A 7203-nucleotide genomic window follows, 5' to 3' on the forward strand; every position below is an offset into this window, starting at 1 on the left:
ATAAAGCCCCCCTTTTTTTTTTTTTTTTATGCATCCATGTCATCACCCCACTTCTCATTAGCAGTTAGCTGACCAGACCAAACAGCGTAGTCTATGGTGTTTAAATCCCTCTTTTGTCTGTTTGTGTAAAATCTGCATGTGCACGCGTTTGACTCCTGACTGACTATATCGCTGCGCGTCTCTATCTGTCTGCGACTCTGTCTCATCTTCCTCTGCTGCGAATCCCAAATTAAGTGCCTCTCATATATTTAGACCTGATATGAGTCCAACTTGACACAGTTGCATCTCAGATCTTACTTGTTGACACGCTGTGAGCAGGCGGGTGGCAATGGAGCAAAGCAACCTAAAGCTGAGCACAGAGAGAAAGAAAGAGGGAGAGAGAGAGGGGCGGCAGGACTCAGCTGTGTATTCGCTGTTTCATCCGCTCAAAGTTCAGACGAGGACAGGCTCGCACACTCGCTGCCTTGAGATCAGTTTTTCAGCCACATTTATTTTTTTATTTACTTTCCGGCAGCAGATAGGAGAAAGGAGTGAATTTTAACCGCACAAAATAAAGCCCGTCTCCAATATGAAGCCAATTTTTTTGCCGTTTTTACGTAACCATCTCGCTCAAACATGTTTGAATGTGTAGGTACCATCCATAGGAGGATCTTTACAACACATCAAGGATCAGGGAAGGATCACATATTGGGTTACATATCAAGAGCAGCCTTGAGAAGAAGACATACATCTGAGTCAGAGACACTTCTCCGTGGTAATTCAGCTGACACATAAATGCCTATAAGGCTATAGGCCTGGGGGAAGGATGGCCTGAACATAATTAGAAGCATGTAAGTGAGCATAATGAGAAGCAGAATGTATGTGGAGGGTACGTGCTCAGCATGTGTGAGGGCTAGCATGTGCTCAACTACCTTATGTTAGACCTTGGTTTCAGTTTATATTTTTGTGTATATCAGCTCTTTCTTAAAAAGCACAAAACTTTTCAAAAAAGACTTGCCCCAAATGTTGAAGCCTGATGCGAATTGACAAGAAGATATTTCTTCATTTTTGTGTATGTTCTCTGTTATGTTACTGCAAACTATTCCCTGAGGTTTCCATAAACTGTGCAGTGAGGCCCTCTTTCTATACCCTAAACTACGCCCCTCTCTCTATCCAGGGGACTGTTAACCTAAAACAGCTTTCTCTTGCCAAAAAAAAAAAAAAAAAAAGAGAAAAGAAAACTTTTGAATGTCAGCCCAACAGCTTGCCCTTGAAATAACCAGCAAACAGCCTGAGTGATTGTGAGGCCATGGTTGATTTTCACATTAGCCTTTCACCCAAAAAATGTGCAGGTTTTCAGTTGTGATGTAAGGTTCAGAAAACAACAACACTGCCAAATGTATGCAGCTGCAATTGCTTGCGTGAATGTGCCCCTAAAGCTTTCTAGTAGGAGTTAGACGCTGTCAAATGGGAGGAAGAACGGATAAAGACGTATGCAAATTTGTACGCAAACAGCCAATGTGAGCCAAGAATGCACTGGCCTACTTGATGGAGCAGTTTTCACAGACTTCAGTGATCACTTGGTTCTAAAAAAGATTTCTTTCATATTCAAACTTCCCTCATTCTGTTTAATCTTGGTGAATTTCCGGTAAATTTCATGACTAATTGTACTGTCTGGGAAAAGGATTTTGCACAAAGGCACTGAGGTTTTTTCTTGAAAAGGAGCATGCCTTTGTGATTTGCTGTTTCATCAGTCATGTCTCATCTTACGCTTTAGTGATGCATTTCCAGTAGAGACTTGGGACCGGTCAAGATGCTGTTACTGGAAGAATCAAAAAATGGTTAGGAGCACGGTGAGTCAGTCCAGCTGGAACAACACTGGTTCTGGTAAAACGGGTGAGCTGATCTAAAAACGTATGTCACAGTTAAACCTATAATTTGTTGAACTACGAATGGCGTTTCCATGGTATCATTGGTTTGACCTCCTTTACACCTGGTGTTAATTTATCTGTCACATCCTTCTTCCTTGAGTAATGGCCATATCTGAGGACTGGTTGCTGTCTTTTCTGTAAGACAGCAACAGCGCAGAAGCTTCATTAATTACGTCAGTGCGTCAATTTGTGTCACTGTCTTGTGATGCCTGGCTTGTCATTCCCAATTATGGTGCGTCCCGCTGCTAAAGCTAAAACCCGATTGCGGGAAGTGTGGAAATTCGTTCAGCAGAGACCCAATGGTATGCACACTTTGTCAAACTGTAACCAGCACATCAACTGCCCAAAAGCTACGCGAGAGCATCTCAACATCTGCTGTCTTTCCGAACCCAAACAACGAGACAACAGTGTCATTGTCTGAACTGTGATAGTTTTGTCTGGCGTTCTGTTCAGTGCCTGGGAGTCACCACTGCGTCCTCCCCTGTTGGTTTACAGACAGGAACAACAAGGATTCTCAGATGTAGCAGATGCTAAGTTGTTGTTGCAGTTTGTTTTTTGGCACATACAGACTTTTAAAACGCAAATTTCCAAGTGGCTGTAAGCAACGTTTTTCAGATAAATACTAAAGGTGCATTTCTTCTCATAATGATTTCTTATATTATTTAGTGGTACGTTAATAGAAAGGATGCATCGACTACTTATTCTTTTATTTATTTATTTAGAAGATTTAGAAGACAAGATAAGATAATCCTTTATTTATGCCACAGTGGGGAGATTTGCAGTGCTGCAGCAACAGCCAGTTTAAAGGACAGTGCACACAAGAGATAGAAAAGTAAACATTAAATAAATACAAACAAATAGAACAATAAATACAATAGAGGTTATACGTATGTGGCCTTCTAGGAGCAGACTTAGCTGTACAGCCTCACAGCAGCAGGAAGGAAGGACCTGCGGTAACGCTCCCAATGCGGTTATAGTGCCATGAAGGGACTAGTTTTCCATCAGCAATGACAGCTTTGCTATCATCATCTCCGATCACCCACAACCTCCACAAGCTCAAGAGGGCAGCCCAGCACAGAGCCGGCCTTCTTTACCAGTCTGTTTAGTCTCTTCTTGTCTGTCGCTGAGATGCTCCAGGAGATCACTCCGTAGAAGAATCATAAAAGATCCTAAGCAGGTAGAGTCTGCTCTGGCCTTTCTTATAAAGTGCAGTAGCTTGTGTGTGTTTATGCCTCCGGAAATCCACCACCACTTGGTATTACCCACAGGCTGTTTTCCTAGCACCAGACTACAAAGTCTCAGATGAGTCTTCTGTATTCTCCTTCTTCCCCATCCTGGATAAGGCGGATGACTGCGGAGTCATTTCTGAATTTCTGCAGAGGGAGAACAGGAAGGGAGCCAGGACAGTTCCCTGAGGGGCTCCCGTGCTGCTGACGACCACATCAGAAATTAAAAATTAGTTTTAGTTCAATATCATTTGTGCTCCATCCATTTTATCTAACGGTCTACTTTAGTTGTATAACAGACAATCAAGATCAGTGCTGGGATGTGGTCATTGTTAAATTATGCTTTTTGTAGGGTGTAAAAAGAAAGAAAACCAGTAAAAAGCAAATATTTCTGGTTAAGTTGTGTTGTCTTGTTTTTATATTAATATCCCAGTGTTGGTGCCCAATTTCCTATCTATAATGCATTTCCCTGCAGTTTAATATGCATGAGGAGAACCAAGAAAGGACAAAAACAGACCGCAAAAGAATCACTAACAATCTACTAGATTTCAAGATTTCTATCTACAGGCTAGAAGCATTGCACCGACATTGAATGTCTAGGCTGTCTTTAATCTATGAGTTGGGATTAATGTTAGAAGTAGAGTCACGGCGAGGTTGAGGTCAGCGTAAAGTCTGGGTTAAGATTACGTACTTTGCAGCGACACAACAAACACCAAAATGAGATTCTGAGACATTCTGAACGTACACTGACATCCATCTAGGAGGAATCATCCCTGTTTTGGCCTCTGTACACACACTATGATTAGAATAGCCTGAGAGGGTAAGCTTCATACATAGATACTTTAAATCTAATAGTGCATCTAAATCAGATGCTAATGCAGTTTCCCCTCTGTAGATTATCTGCATATTGACGCAGTTTTAAATACATGCAAAAAACACAGAGACTGGAACGTGACTGGGTTGGCCAGCATTTGGAAGTGGTCAGCAAAAGCTAAAGGTGGTAGCAGTAACGCTAGCTCAGCAATAAGAAAACTCGTGACCTTGTTGACAGCCAGGCCTGCTTATTTCATTTGCAGTAATTCTGGTGCAGTGTCATAACCGTTACCATCCTTGTAGTCCCTAGGTAAAAAAAGAAGCGATACCACAGCGTGAGACTGAATGGCTGACGAAACGAAAACCTCTGTGTGTCATGAGGTGTGTTTTTTTCTTAGAAAAAGAATCAGAGGAAAACAGACTGATTCCTGGAAATTTATTTGCTGTCATGTTGCTTGTTACAGCTCCGCCACTTCATCAATCAGTTGGCGGAGGGAGAGAATTGATGCCTATTCTCCAAATGAGCTCCAGATCATCTCTGAGGCGAGAAATGCCAAACAAAAACACTTCCAGCACCTGGAGCACAGGCTCCCCCGAATGAGGTGAGATCAGGACGTTTATAAAATGACTTCATGAAGCTGTGCTGTTTAGAGTGGAAGTCAGAAGAATGAAATAAAGAGACTAAAAAAATAAGACAAGACAAAGGCATTGATATACACCTGTTACTTAAATGTTAAACATGCAAATTTCACCGAAACCTAAAAGAAACTTAATTCTGTGTCTTCCCGTTTGAACCCCAGTGCAGCATTGTTGTCGCGTGATCGCACCAAAACTCACAGCAAAACTCTAGGCTAACCATACGCTAACGTAAATGTGCCAGTCCATGTGCTCTCTAGAGCCTAGGGTTCAAGTCAAGGGCATAATGTAATTCTCCAGCACAACAGGATTTGTATTAGTCTCAATAGGGTCAGTGAGGCTAAGAACCGCTAAGTAGTAGTGTTTAAATCCTTCCTAAGCTCAGCCACCACAATGCAGGGCCCCTGACACTCCTCTGGACTCGTTTCACCTGGGGGTGTGGTTTAGAAAATTGGAATGGCAAAAGGCGAAGGTTGCGGCCAACACATGCGCAAGTCATTTATCCGGGATTCCTGGGATTGTTGACAGACGTGTCACACATTTCCCATAACCAATGAGTGTGTTAGGTCTGCTGCTGGATCTTTGGTTTTGACTTAATTGCTCAGTCAAGCTTGTTTACTAGAGCCTCAGTTTCAAAGGGTCATCTTGGGTCATGCAGACTGCTGGGGCTTAACTGCTCTACGCTATCGTCAATTAATGTGACTTTTTACATTGACTACTACCTACATCTACTCCCAGTCATTGACGGCCAAAGAACTCCCAAAGGACTCCCGCCACCACCTGAGCTTCTTTGTTTTTTGGATAGTGATATTCCTGCAATTCCTAATCCAGTAATCATTATAAGGCACAACAAAAGCATAGAGAAAGGAATTTTAAAATGAGCCAGCATTCATTTTTTTTTCTTTGAAAGCGGAATCTCGTGCCACGCTGAACAGCTGAGGTTTGCTGTAATTAAGGACAGATTAACTTGAGATGTAGATTTCATCAGACATTGGCATCAGACATGGCAGGCACGGTCTTCGAGGTAATGAGGACTGTGACCTCATTAAAGCTCTGTACCTTCAGGTCAGAGGACGAGGTATCACACGAATCCCTTAAGAACATGACATGGTGCCCTGTTAATACCTTTTACCGGGAGATGAAATCAAACCGTGTCAAGAGTTTGACAAATAAACACTCCCACATGGAAATCTTTACTTGACTTACTTTGCATGTAATTCCCATGCTTATAGAAGGAGAATTACAGGTCTTTGAATAGAGCTGGATCTTATCGGACCTCGTCATTCTTCCATTCTGCCAGCAAACGGCCTGAGATAATGCGTTTGTTGCTGAAATCCGTGGACGTGCTGCCTTGTTTTTGAGTGTTACTCATGCTGCCCACCTACAGCTAGCGAGTCTGTCCATCAACAGCCTGCACATGAGGTGTTTAGGGAACTTCAATTAACTGTAGAACCAGAAAACAACCTAGGTTGCACTCCCCCCGTGGACTGCATGTGTTCAAGCAACTCAGTTCCATTTGTTCACACCAAAGACGAGAGCAACGTCTCTACTTGATTATACAGGCCAACAGTGATGATTACGTGGCCCACGGTATTTTTGATACAGACTGAAATATCTCGACAACTGCAGAGTGGACTGCGATTAAATTTGTTTAAGACACATAATGCCCAGAGGGTCATAATGCTCTGGGTTTGTAACCAGCGACAGATAAAGGTCAAAACCACTTTGTAACAAATGCATTCTGAATTCTGAATATCACAGAAGGTGGACCTTGAAATACTCTTCTCAGGAATACACTAAATGAAATGAACTTAAGTGCAACTGATAACCAACTACTGATATAACTGATGAGGGTTAGACAGACCTGAGTCTAATGAGCAGACTCCGAGATGTCCAGACCTTACATTGTTTTGCTCCCCTGGCCCTGAGTATGCACTCTGAGTATCTAAGGATGACGAGTTTTGTAAGTTATGCTTTGTAGTGTGGTAGGAGAATAAGACCATGGCCCGAGATAAAGGTCTTATGATGTGCACATGTTGAGCTTTTACACGTTTTTGATGCGTCCATGTTCAGACAGAACATTTGTTTGCTCACAAAGTAAGTTTTTAGGATCCTGGTCAGAATTGGCTCCCCTGTTGTGGCGCGATTGTTTATCCAGTGCAGATTTACCTTGGATGAACTAAAGTATTTGGCTGCGGGTAGATGTGGGCGAGAGAGAGAGAGAGAGAGAGGGAGAGGGAGAGAGGGAGAGAGAGAGAGACCAGTGTGAGCAATCTGAGCAGGCTAAGCAGGAGGTTGATTTATAATTAGAGTGAATGTCTGTTCAATACCCCCGCTGTTCTGCTGATGGCTCCATTGCACAGAGAGGCAGCTTTGCTGCTGTGAACTTAATTTGAATTCTGAAGCACCATCTTCCAGCATTTACGGACAGTCTTGCAATGTTTGGGATAATGAATACTTTGATGAAGACTTTTTTTTTTACATTTCTGAATGTACCATATCTTTGTTGTTACATTCACTGGGAGCATTATCAAATATCAGTAATGAAGCATTTCAATGGGTTAACAGACAAATTATTCTAAGAACTGCAGACTAACAGTAAAAAGCTCATTTAAGTG

Source organism: Chelon labrosus (assembly GCF_963514085.1).
Source record: "Chelon labrosus genome assembly, chromosome: 20".
NCBI lineage: Eukaryota > Metazoa > Chordata > Actinopteri > Mugiliformes > Mugilidae > Chelon > Chelon labrosus.